This window comes from Nicotiana tabacum, chromosome 5 (genome assembly GCF_000715075.1).
Source record: "Nicotiana tabacum cultivar K326 chromosome 5, ASM71507v2, whole genome shotgun sequence".
In the NCBI taxonomy this organism is placed as follows: domain Eukaryota; kingdom Viridiplantae; phylum Streptophyta; class Magnoliopsida; order Solanales; family Solanaceae; genus Nicotiana; species Nicotiana tabacum.
In genome coordinates this window covers 45,791,144-45,805,292 of record NC_134084.1, presented here as the reverse complement: position 1 = coordinate 45,805,292, position 14,149 = coordinate 45,791,144, and positions in this window count along the sequence as shown.

Sequence of the window (14,149 nt, the reverse complement as noted above, 5' to 3'; positions counted from 1 at the left end):
AGTTTAAGGAGATGTACGACCATGCCCTCTCTAGGATTAACGAGGAGCTTTCATGCCGTGAGAAGGAGCTTGAGAAGTTGTCCATGAGGCTGCGAGAGTCGGACACTCGTTCTACCCAGAAGGAGAAAGAGTCAAGCGAGCTCCGAGCTACTTTGGAGGGAGCACTCCGAGAAAAAGCTGCCCTTGTCGAGTAGGTATTTTGTTATGCATGAGTCTTTCCTTCGCTCCCATAATTCTATACTGAATGGTTTACTTTTCTTTTTGTAGGTCGAGCAAAATGACTCCGAGATTAGGCGACTGAATGTGGAGATCCTCGGGCTGAGGAAACAAAGTGAGGTAGTGACCTCGGAGTTAGCGTTGACCCATGATCTTCTCAAGGATGCTCGAAAAGAGATTGGTGCGCTGGTTGTGGCCAAGTCTGAGATCAAAGGAAATGTTGCTACTTACCTGAAGGATGCTGCGATGATGAATCAAATAGCTCATGACGTATCGATAAAGGCGGAGCAGAAACTGGCTCGGGCCATCGAACATGCAAGGGCGGAGGCGAGGAGGAAAACCTTGCAGGAGATCGAGGTCGAAGGCGTCGATCTGTCAGTCGGAATTGAGGAGGCCCGGGAGCTGGAGACAAAGTTGACGCTTTTGATAATACTAGACGAGGATCCTGGAGATGGTTCGGAGGGTAGCGGTGATGAAGAGTAGGTCGCTTTTTCCTTTTTTCTTTTTGTGCATGTACTCCCGGGGGAGTGAGTCTAGTAAAGACGTCTCTTGTAAATATATTTTTGGCAATGAAAAAAGGCATTTTCTGCCCCAAGTCTTTCCATTCTTTGTATCTTTCTGCTCTAGTAGAGCTAATCTTTGAACTGTGATACTAATCCCTTAGAGCCCATTGTTGGAGTAATTGGGTCTTATATCGAAGTTAAGTTGATAACGTTTTTTGGGGCCGATTCTTGTGATGGCAAGAAGTCCCCGAGGTCTCGATACCTCTCGACTCTCTTGGGGTAGTAGCATTCATGCGATTTGATAAAGGGGGCCCTGGGGTGATCCTGCAAGTACATTTCCTAAGGAAAAAGTGATGTTACCATGGTCAGGATTAATTGGCCCTCTGGGTAGGCGAGCAGTCGCTGCTTTGCCCCTATATATTCATTCACTTACTTCCTCAGTGGAGATTCTGCTACTTCGAGTAACCATTTCTCCCATAGAACTTGGTGTTTTGCGCTAGTTCTCTCATTGTTTTAACTCAAATTTTTTGTCGAGATCTATATCCTCCTCCTCTTATTCTATCATAGTCATGACTGCTACGTCGATATCTGCCCATCAAGGAGAAGGGAGTTTTGCCTCTGTTCCGCGTCCGGTCGGTGGTACACTACCGGTGCCCGGTGAGTGGGCCTTGAGGTGCTTTGTTTCGAGGAAAGACTTTACATTGGAGAGACCTCCCAACATCCAAGGACATTGGGAGCACGCGTCGAGGTTCATCTCATCAGTAGGGGAGGAGCACCTCGAAATGATCAAAAAAGACCGCGGATGGGGAGAAGGGATGGTGCTACAAGTACCTTCCTCTGAGGAGAGCATCATGACCTATGTCGAGGAGTTTTTGAGCGTGTATATGCACAATTTTACATCGGGTTCCCCCGACCTGGTCTTGCTTGAGTTCTGTCGGAGATATCAGGTTACCTTCGCGCAAGCTCACCATCTCTTTGGAAGATAGTGCAGATGATAAGATACTTTGCAGAGAAGGCCGGACTCGATTTTACCCTCAATCATCTTGTGAGGTTGTATTGGCCACTGCTTTATCGAGGTTTGATTACTCTACAGTGTCGATCTACCTGATCTCCTGCCGTTGACAATGAAGAGAACGAAGACCGAGGATGGATGAGCCGATTCATTTGAGCTCGGATGATTGATATCATTCTTGGAGAGTTTCTACCCTTTGCTGAGAAATGGAATTTCACATATAAGTGTTATACCTCTATTTTTATCACATTGTCTGGAGGGGGGCTCCATTACGACATTTTTCTGCATATATATTTTTTGCAGCGACTCCTTGGTTGCCGAACGATGTCGTGGATTTGGCCGAGTGATCTCGTAAGCTGGCCGTTTGTTCGACCTATAATAAGCGCAGGTGGCGAGACCTATCCAAGGGGAGATGGGAGGAAAAACATCATGGTAAGCGCATGGTAGCTTATTTCCCTAGAATGGTACTTTTATTTTTAGTGTATTAACTTAGCTGCCGCAAGTATTGGAGATTTTTCCTAGATGAGGCCATGTCCTCTGAGGGAGGAGGAGAGACTGCCGACCTTGGGATTGAGGGTCGATGATAAACGAAAACAATCTCCGGGGTGTGAGGAGGCTCGCAGTGTGGCGAGTCCTTTTCAGTGGATCAAGAGAGGTGATTCGACTGATCATTCGGTTTCAGAGGCTTCCGTTCTCGAAAGAACATTCCCCGTTTCTGCTGATGGCGCTTCAAAGAGTGAGGAGCACGTGATGCCTTCTTCTTCTCCTGACAAAGGCGCTTTGGGGGATACTAAGCCATCAGACATTGGATCGGCTTTTTGTGAGGATCAACAGCTCGGTTTTATGGTAAGTTTGGTAGCAGGCATAGGACTATTCCGGTTTCACATTCTTCCTTTCTCATTGAATTTTCTTTCGTAGGCCTTTGACAGGCTCAAATCTGAGCTACTTCTCTATGAGGCTCGGTTGCGGAGAACTTTGGAAGGGAGAAATCCCTTAAGATTCTTTGTGTGAAATAAGAAAGCGAGCTGGTATCCCTGCGGTGTGAGGCGGATCGAAGTCGGAGCCGCGAGAGCTGCCTCGAGAGACAAGTATCTTGTGTTTCATGTTGACTTATGCTCCTTCTTTCATCTCCGGAGGTTAACATATCGATATTTTAGTTGGGGAGCAAAATGGAGGAGCTAGAGCATCTCTGGGGCGAAGTTGGCAGGGTCAAACGTGAGTTCGACGAGATGCAAGCCCATGTAGATTCCCAAATTACGGCAAAGGAGAGTGCTTTGGCTAAAGTTTCTAGCCTGGAGATGCAAATTTGGATGCTCCTGCGAATGATTCTGTGCAGGCGAACATGATCACAAGGCTCGAGTCTGAGCTTTCGAAGGAGAAGGCCGAGGTGGTAAATGTCCGGGCCAAGGGTGTGATGAGCTGCACTAGGGGGGATCAGAGGGTGACAACCTATTTAAAGAGTGCTACCACTGCTAGGGCTGAGCTAAGGAGAACTCTTGGTCGTGCGAGCAGCAGTAAAGAGTACGCGACGTGCAAATCTCGGAGGGAAACTCTTGAGGAAGTTCATGCCAGGGGTTTCGATCTTTCGGAGGAGATCGATCAAGCCAAGGTGGAGGAGTATGATTCCAAGTTCCTTCTGTCCGATGCCGAAGATGACGAGGATGGGGCCGTCGGGCCGTAGTCCCAAGGGGGTGTCTATTTTCTTTCTTTGTCTTTGTATATAGTGTTTTCACAGTACACTATAAATGGAGCTTGTATTTTATTAAATGTATGTATAAGGGGGAAACCTCGCGGTTTTTGTACCTTCCGGGTTCCTCTTTGACGAGATTTAGGCTAGATCAATCGACCTTTGAGTTGGTAGGAATCCTTAGATTCGTGATATGGCACTGAGGCTCGTTAGGCTGGCCCGTATTCTCTTATGCGCTTGGTCGAGGTGACCTTTTATGTGGGATGGCGACGACAACTCTTACGCCTTGGGCCGATGCGGCCTTTTTAGTGTGGATTGGCAACAATGGCTCTTACACCTTTCTCTTAGGCATATTTAGTCAACTATTTTAGGTTCAGTCTCCGAATTAGGTTATGACTCGAGCTCATCCGACACTAAAGTTTTGTATTTGTGTGGGCTGGCGACAGTAGCTCTTACGCCTTGGGTCGAAGCGACCTTTTATGTGTGTGGCCCTGAGGCTCATTAGGCAGGCGACAATGGCTCTTACGCGCTTGGTCGATACGACCTTTTATGTGGGTAGCCCTGAGGCTCATTTGGTTGGCGACAATGGCTTTTACGTGCTTGGTCGATGCGACCTTTTATGTGGGTTTTATTTTTCCCTCAATAAGGATAGATAGTGTTTGACTGACTCTTCGACGGCTTAATAAAAAACCTCGATTGTGAGTCGTTATATGGCGATGATCGAGCACCTCGGGAGGTTTGGCTCGTAAGCTGAGTATCTCAAAGACGATGTTTATGAGATGACGTGGTCGAAGCTCTTTTGCCTGTATCGAGGGTATCCTATTTAACTGGTTCTTTCCGAAGTAGATTCAGAGTAATTCAAGGCCTGTGATTTTGTAGCGACAGTCAGGCGTCGCCGAGTCGCATTAGTTCGGCTGGTACAACTGTGTGACCGGAGTCACTTGTGTTCGGCCAGAGCCTTTGAGTCCCGAGTGAGATAGTTTCGGCATCTATATCGAGGTTATGCCTTTTTAGGGGTCTTACAAGTTCAATATATAGTCGAAACTTTGAGATCGGATTTATGCCTTTAGTATGGTCTTATATGTTTTTCATTCCTTTGAGGTCTTATAGTTTGGATACTTGGTACAAGTATTGTTAATGCCTTGCTTGAGGTCTTACAGATATTATCACTTGGTACAACTGTGGTTCATGCCTTGCTTGAGGTCTTACAGATATAGTTGCTGCCTTATGTAGGTCTTATGAGACCGAGTCTGTCCGCTCAGGGTTCTTATGGCCTCGGGTTTTGACAAGTTGATGGAGGTGGTGCTTGACGGCAGTCCCCGAGTCATCGAGGGTTTCTTGACTTGGGAGCCATTATTTGCAAACTTTTTATTGCCTCATCGAGGGCTTACGATTTTGGAGTTTCCGACCCTGAGGTCGTACGTTTTTTAAGATTTTGACGCCAGTCCCCGAGTATTCAGGGTACTTTCGGCATTGGAGATGTTTCGCGATTTTCATGTTGCCTCATCTGAGGGCTTATGATTTTGGAGTCTCGACCTGGAGGTCATTTAGATGTTGAATTGTTGACGCCAGTCCCCGATTATTCGGGACGTTTTTGGCGGAGAAGTCATTTTTGTGGAGGTGCCGAGCTTCTTTTGGAGTGCGAGATTCTTTGAAAAAAGATATTCTTCAATTATAAGTGTATATGTTTTTGCCGTCGGGGGTCCGGCTATACAGACAAGGCTCGTTTGACCATTTGGCCCAGTACATCATTTTCTTATTGGGACCCAATTTGGCATTTCTTATCTTTTTTGAGTGTATGACCTTCCGGGGGGTGTCCCTCAGTGTTCAGGTTCGATTGCAAAACAAGCCTCGAATACTTGTTGAATCTCCCTTAAGTAGCATGCGGATGTTGCCTCGTTAAAAACCTTGCCTTTAAAACCCTTTTCGGGATAAGAACCCGGTCGAAGGAAAGAAGTGCAATAGATGCTTCAAAACCTTAAGGTCTTCGAGCTGGGTTAGCACTTTGACTACTTCGGTCGGGCGCCTGCACAAGGGTCAGCATGAAATATAATATAAAATAAAAATGAGATGGTTATACCTTAGTGGTGATGGCGCTTTCGAACATTGGAGATGGTTTCGCGGCTGCTATATTTTGTTGATTTATCTCTTAGTCCCTCTACTGGAGGGGACTTTGGTGTTTCGGCTAGTGGCGGCCGTCTCAAAAGAACATGTGGATGACATTTTGCGGCTCGTTTGCCTTGTTCTTTTTGGTTGTTTCCCTTTCTCGAAACTAGTTTTTGGCTCGGTCGCTGAGGAATTCTCGAAGATGGACATTGTTGAGTAACCGGGCCACTTCCTCCCGGAGTTGCCAGCAATCTTCGGTCCTGTGTCCATACGTGTTATGAAACTCGCATACTAGATTATAGTTCCTTTGTGAAGGATCCGATTGTACAGGTCTGGGCCATCTAGCATCTCTAATTTTGCTGATGGCAAACACGATGTCTGACACATCGACGTTGAAGTTGTATCTAATAAGCGAGGCGCCTCCGTTGGATATGCGTTCCTATCAAACCCGACTCTGTTGATGAGTCCCCAAGGATTTTGTCCTCGGTCTATCCTATGATCGTTGTGAGGTAGGTTGTGCCTCGGGGCGTTCGGTCTGTCTTCGGTGTATGGTTGATATCTTTCTTTGTTTGGCTTTGGCTCCTTCGCCAAGAGCTTTCTTGGGTATACTGAGCCCGAGGAGGCTCCTAGATGGTTGTCCTCGACCCTGATTTTTGACTGGTATCGGTTGTGGACGTCCGATCAAGTCACGGCGGGATATTCGACCAGACCCATAATAAAGACCTGCACCGCCCAGTCGTCGAGACCGGTGGTAGTTCCATTCATTTCGTTTGAAAGCGAGATACGAATTCTCGCTGCATCTCGTTCTCCCTTTGCTTGATCTTGAAGACGTCGGATTTTCTCATTGCTACTTTGATGGCACCAACATGTTCTTTTATGAAGGAGTTTGCCAGTATGGCAAACGAGTCTATGGAGTTAGGAGTTAGGTTGTGATACCACATCATGGCCCCCTTCGAGAGTGTTTCCCCGAACTTCTTCAGTAAGACGGACTCGATCTCGTCGTCTTTTATGTCGTTGCCCTTCACTGCGCAGGTGTAAGCAGTAACGTGCTCATTGGGGTCTGAGGTCCCGTTGTATTTTGGGAGTTCTGGCATTCTGAACTTCTTCAGAATGGGTTTCGGAGTCGCTTCCTCTGGGAACGGCCTTTATATGAATTTTTTTAGAATCCACACCTTTCAGGACCGGGGGTGCGCCCGGAATTTGGTCGACCCTGGGGTTGTAGGTCTCGACCTTCTTGTCGTTGGGTTTTATCATTTTCTCGCCCGATTCGATCCTTTTGGTAAGGTCTCGAGAATTTTTACAATGGCGGGATCGATCACCAACCCGTTATTGCTTGATCTCTCTGGTACTTGTTCGGCTGAGGAAGCTGTCCCCAGTGCTATCGTGCTGGGAGTTTTCTGGTGACTTTGCAGCTGAGCAATAGCTAGCTGTTTGTGCATGCAACATTTTAAAAATAACATGAAGGTTAACCTCGCGCTCTTCCCTGGTCAGGGTTTTCTGAGATTCTTGTGGATCTCCCTGAGGCACGCTCCTATCGATATGCGAGCTTATATCGACCCGTTGGGCGTCGCGTGAGACCGCGTCTACGGGGATTGGTTCTGGCGCATTCCCAGTATTTTGTGGTGGCACACCAACAACTGGAACATCCACACCATTTTCTCCGTAGTCCTCAAGATTGTTTTTTTCGCCTTTATTTACTGAGTTAGACATTTTGACCTGAAGTCGAAGATCTTGGACAAGAAAAAGCGTGAAAGATGACTTGCATTATAGGACGAAAACAACAAGAAAATAATCACTATTATTTTTAGCCCCACGGTGGGCACCAAACTGTTTACCGTGAAAATGCTAATAACAATTAAATTTGTTAATGGGATTCTAAAAATACGTGATCTATTTTTATGCTTGTTTGTTAAGAAGTTGATGCTACATGTGAAGTTTAGAAACGAGATAAGAGCAAGGAGCGAAGCGATAACCAAACCGATGAGTCAATTATCGAGGCCTCGAGCTTGCTGATTTGGGGCCTAGAGGTCGATTCCCGAGCTCAACTGTGAGCTATCGAAAGAGGTCGAAATATGACTAACAGTTAAAGATAAATCAACGGAGACTCTTTATGGCCAATGATAAGCAATAAATGATGAATAAATATGAAGATAATAAATGAAAGCAATAATATCGAGAGAATATGTTAGAGAGCAAATAGAAAGTTCTTGTATATTTCGTGTAGAGCAATGGGAGAATCACAGCCTTATAAAATGATAAGGATCTCCTTTATATAGGAGGGGAATCCCAACATAGTACAAAATAGATTAATGATAAAGAAACGGAGATGGGACAGCTAGAAGACATCTTGACTAAGGGCTAGGGTAGTACTGTTAGTCCTAGCCACGTGCCTTGGGAATTCCCCATTTCTATCGTGGTCGAGGTCAACGTTGTCCCAAGATCAGGTCTCGACGAACCCCGAGGGAGGAGATTCAACCATAACCTTGTGGCCTCGAGACTTCGAGATGGTTTTCTGAGGTGCCTCGATATCGAAAAATTAGACTTCCCGATTTCACCATATACAGTCCCAACTGGTGGAATCACCGGCCTCCCCGACCCGCCACCATCACCAAATCTTCCAAATAGATTATTCAATTACCTTCCTTCACCAGTTATTACTCCCTCAACAACATTTAACTTCACTCCAGCAACCAAGTCTCCAATCTGAAGAGGAGATATTAATTACAATTCAATAACTTCCTCAAAACCTCTTACTGATTTCCCCCCTTTGAGTGCTCCAACTTTAAATAGGGGCATGCACAAAAATGTACTGCCTGAAGATTCTGTGCAAACTTCATACAAAGGGGCTTTGGAAAATCGACCTTCAATCTCTGATAGAAATCACGTCAAGCTTCATCACAGGTCGTATGGGGTTGTCAATGATAAACCCTTTGTCATTTTCACCAAAGAGGAGAACGATATCCTTGCCCAAACATGTAAATGGAAAATTATTGGTAAGTTCCTCAGAAATCGGCCTTCTATTGATATTTTTCGTGGTGAATTTGCGAAATGTTTCCCAAGAAAAGGAACCATTAAGATTGGAGCTTATGACTTGAAACATGTATTTATCGACTTCGACAATTTGGATGATCATTTGAATGTCATTTCGAGAAATTTAATAATAATTGGTTCAGAAACAGTGATGAGTCTAGATAAATGGACAACTAAATTCAAACCCGATGGTGAATCTTCACATACACCTGGTAGGATCACCTTACCCGACCTTCCTTGGAACTATTATGAATGGGATGCCATATGTCATACTGTTGAGTCTATTGGTATTTCTCTCACCATGGATAAAGCCACCACATCTAAATTAAGACCCACTACTGCTATAGTTCGTGTGAAAATTGATCTTACAAGACCACATCTCAATGTAGTCAATGTTCAAATCAGAAATGCTATACCGAGAATATGGAGATGTTCACTGAAAAAGTGAAATATGATTCGACTCCCTCTTACTGCTCACATTGTTATATGGTTGATAGTAGGCTATATAGTTGATATTTACATCATAATAAGATCATACATTGTTGTTGTTTTATAGATAAATTACCAATAAAATGCTCTAAATAGTGTTCTTTTGCTTAGCAAGGAATATTATATGAGAGGAAGCAATATGGAGTGTTTTGGAGGCGATAATGTGAAGAAAAACGTCCACTCGAGAAGTACCCAAACACAAAGAAGCATAAACGGCCTGGGCAAGAAGGCCACCGCGACCGCTGTGGCACCGCGGTAGATTAACAACGTAAGGCAGAAAGGTTAGCATTCACCGCGGTCGACCGCAGTGCACTGTTCACGCTGCTGGAAAGTTTGAGGACCAAAGTGTAAAATCGGGGAAACTTTTGTAAAACCCTTATATGCTTTAGAAATTTGCCCAAGATTGTGCTAAGCTGATTTTAGACTACTTTTGGAGGCAAGAACAAGAGTGAGAAGATCAACCAAACATCAAAGTTTTTCTATCTCCTTTTAGTTCTTGCAATTTTACATTATGAACAATTTAGTAGTTTTCTCTTATTTTGTTATGAGTAGCTAAATACTTATCTAGGGTTGATGCAACCAATTGTTGGTTGAAGTTTTGACTCAAGTTGTTATAATCGAGCCAGATTTATGATATGATTGTTCAACTACGTTTTGTATGGTGATTAATTGAATGGACCCTAGATTAATCGTGTCTAATTACCTTATATTGCTCGAGAGAGAATATTAGGTTAGATAGCTGTTGAACAACACCACTTTTGGGTAATTGAAGAGATTCATTACTTGAACTTAAAAGTGGGTTTAGAGATAACAAAACTTTGGTGGGATAATTTAGAGTTGCATAACTATTGTCAGCTAGAGTAGTTCGAGAGAATGCTCTAGTAAATTATTATACTTGACCGAGAGATAATTACAATAACCCATAACTTTTAATCCTTATAGAGTATTACGACGAGATTATAGCGGAAGAGTCAAGACCTAAACTAGCAATTGGGGAAATCAGTGCCCTAGACCTTTTTACCATTGAATTATCTTTGTTTTAGCTTACTGTTATTTTTAATAGTAGTTGAAGTAGTTAAGCAAAAAACCCAATATTTGTTGATCAAAAATCTTGCATCTAGAGATTGATTGAGTTGATAATAATATTGCCGTAGAGTGTAATAGATAGGTTAGTTCCCTAAGGATTCGATTCCGGACTTAAATCGAATTATATTTGCAGCGACCGCTTTTTCCTTTAAAAGGCATAATTTGGAGTTATCAAATTTTGGCGCCGTTGTAGGAGAACTAACGGTGTTATTTATTACAACTTAGAAGTAGTGTTAAAATTATTAGTTCAAATCAATTTCCAAAGGTGTTAAACAATTTTCATTGAAATTCTAACGTTTGAACTCTTGTGAAATTCAGGTGTATGCCTAGAAATTCTTCGAGGACTGGAGAACTGCTTGAAGGACTTTTAGACCCCGAGAAAACATTCAGGGCATTGAACCGTGCCAACAAGAGGATCCAACAATCACAACAACCACACCAGCTTGAAATTGACATGGGTGGCGTAGAGAACGTCAACGGAAACATCAGGGATGAGCCAGCTGACCCAAACGTCAGAGTGGTGGCACCTCTTGTGCCAGAAGCTACACTTTATGATTGGGCTCAATCCACAGTTGACAACCTAGCAATTGCCATAGCTGTGCCCGCAATTCAAGCGGAGACATTCCAGATCACCAACAACATGCTGCATCTGCTATAGAATAAAGTATTGTTCTCTGGGTCACACATTGAAGACTCTCAGCAACATTTGAAAAACTTTCTGTCAATTTGTGTGACTCAAAGGCAGCCAAATGTGACCCCAGAAGCTGTCAAGCTATTACTGTTCCCGTTCTCTGTGTCTGGGGAAGCTCAGACTTGGCTGAATTCGCTCCCAATCAATTCCATTGTCTCCTGGGAGGAATTAGTAAAGCAGTTCCTGAATAAGTTCTACTCACCCAACAAGACTGCAAGGCAGATTGATGAAATATTGCAGTACAAGAAGCAGTCGACTAAAGGGATACAGGTGAAGTGTCCTCACCATGGCATTCCAGACCAGATGCTTGGCCAGAGATTCTACATGGGGTTAGCTGACAATCTAAAGGCCAATGTGGATACTTCAGCTAGAGGTGCATTTTTGAGTAAGACATTCACCGAGTGCAAAGTCCTTCTTGACAAGATGTCCCAGAATTCGGGGTGGATGACTAGAGATACAACATTAGCACCCATAGTGCATTCAGCTCCTCTTGACCCAAATAATTCTCATGCAGAGAACATGGCCATACTCATGACTCAGATGAGTATTTTGACAAAGAAGATAGATGATATTGGTACCAAACAGGTGCATATTGTTGACACGAGAAATGAAGGACTGTGTACACCCTGTGTTAATCAGTCTTATCTGTGTTCATGGAGCGGAGAAGGTGAAAATCAAGGGGCAAGGGAAGATATGAATTATGTTAACAACTTTGGGGGTTAGAGACAAGGAGGACAACAGTGGAGACCGGCACCAAATAAGCAATACAAACCCAACATGCCTCAGCCTGGGGGCATGCAAGTTCAAGGCCAAATGGTGCCATACCACCAGAGACAATAGGGCTACCCATAACAGAACCAGCAATAGTTAACATATCAGCCACCTCCTCAGCAGCAAGATAACAACATGGTAGAGATCAGGGGGATGCTCCAGCAACTCATTGGGACAAATGGTAAGATGCAAGAAAAGTTGGCAGTACATGATTCAGCTATAAAGAACATTGAAACTCAGTTGGGGCAGTTGTCTATGGTTTTAAACAACCGCCCCCAGGGAACATTGCCAGTGGACAAAAATATTAACCCTAAGGAGCAAAACCCGAATCAACTGATGGCAGTAAGTCTCTGGAATGGGAGAGATTTAGACAAAGAGCAGGAGGTTGAACAAGCCAGCAAAGAGACTATGCCAGTCACTCCAACTCCACTAGAGGTAGATGAACCATCAAATCTGACTGAAGTGGTGGTTGAACAGGGTCAAGATGAAAAGGGTAAGGCTAAGGTAAATAAACAAGCTACAGAACAGGTGGTGCCTCTTGTGCCACAGAACCCCAACAGAGAGAAGCCAGCAAGCAGTGCAAAAAGGGTGATACCTACACCATTCCCTCAGAGACTGGTAAAACAAAGGAAGGAAGATCAATACAAGAAATTCATGGAGATGATGCATCAAATTCAGTTGAATATTCCTTTGATGGATGCCTTGAGGGAGATGCCAGGTTATGCGAAGATGATGAAAGACCTAATGTCACGGAAGTTTGATTTTCAGGACCTATCCACAGTGACTATAACGCAGTCCTCCAGCGCAGTAGTGACTAGACCGATGACTCAAAAGATGTCTGACTCAGGTAGCTTCACTATTCCATGCACGATTGGAAGTTATGCCTTTGCAAAGGCATTATGTGATTTGGGAGCCAGTATAAATTTGATGCCTATGGCTGTATACACCAAACTGGGCCTTGGCAGAGCTAGACCGACTTCGATGATGCTGCAGCTGGCAGACCGTACGGTAAAAAGGCCAACTAATATTCTTGATGATGTGTTGGTGCAAGTGGGGAAGTTCGTGTTCCCTATAGACTTTGTTATGCTAGACTGTCAGGTAGATGGGGAGATACCTATCATTTTAGGTAGGCCATTTTTGGCACTGGGAGAGCACTGATCGATTGTGAGATTGGGGAATTAAAAATGAGACTGAACGATGAAGAAGTCATATTCAATGTTCAGCAATTTATGAGGAGACCCAATGAATATGCTAATTGCTCTCTAGTGGAGGCAGTGGATGTGATCCTGCAAGAAGATGATGTGACCTTGATTGCTAAAGATCCATTGGAGGCATGTCTGACAAATTTAGAAGAGATGGATGGTGAAGGGTTAGCTGAGTGGGTCATGGCACTTGAAGGCCAAGTATTCTGGAAAAGGGAACCTCAATTGGAGTCCCTTGAGTTGGAAAAAAGGGCTACACCTCCAGCAAAGCCATCAGTAGAGGAACCACCCAAGCTGGAGCTAAAGCCGCTCCCAGCTTACCTCAGGTACGTTTTCTTAGGCCCTGATTCTACTTTGCCTGTTATTATATCATCTGATTTGCTATATATGCAGGTAGAACAGCTCTTACAGGTACTGCAGGAAAGTAAAACTGTCATTGGCTGGACCATGGCAAACATAAAGGGTATCAGCCCAACCTTCTGTATGCATAAGATTCTTTTGGAAGAAGGGCACAAACCTTCCAGAGAACATCAACGAAGGCTGAACCCGAACATGAAAGAGGTAGTAAAGAAGGAAGTGATCAAATGGTTAGATGCGAGAATCATCTTCCCCATCTTTGATAGCAATTGGGTCAGCCCTGTCCAATGTGTACCGAAAAAGGGGGAAATGACTGTTGTGCAAAATGAGAACAATAAGTTGATCTCAACTCGTACAGTCACGGGATGGCGGATTTGCATGGATTACCAAAACTTGAACACAGCCACCCGAAATGACCACTTCCCCTTGCCTTTCATCGACCAAATATTGGACAGGCTGGCCGGGTGATCGCACTTCTGTTTCTTGAATGGATATTCGGGGTACAATCAGATATCAATAGCCCCCGAAGATAGAGAGAAAACATCCTTCACTTGTCCATATGGCATCTTCGCCTTTTGGAGAATGTACTTTGGGCTTTGCAATGCACCGGCGATATTTCAATGGTGCTTGTTAGCCATTTTCACAGACATGGTGGAGGATATTATGGAGGTCTTTATGGATGATTTCTCCATGGTGGGAGATTCATTCGAGGACTGTCTTCACAACTTAAGAAGAGTGCTCAAAGGATGTGTGGAGACAAATTTAGTGTTGAACTAGGAGAAGTGCCATTTTCTGGTACAGGATAGGATAGTCCTAGGGCATCGAGTGTCCAGTAAAGGAATTAAGGTCGACCATGCTAAGGTTGACATGATTGAAAAACTACCACCGCCCACTTCAGTCAAGGAGGTGAGATGTTTCCTTGGGCACACCAGGTTCTACAGGTGATTCATAGAAGATTTCTCCAAAATTGCTAACCCATTATGCAAACTCCTTGAAAAG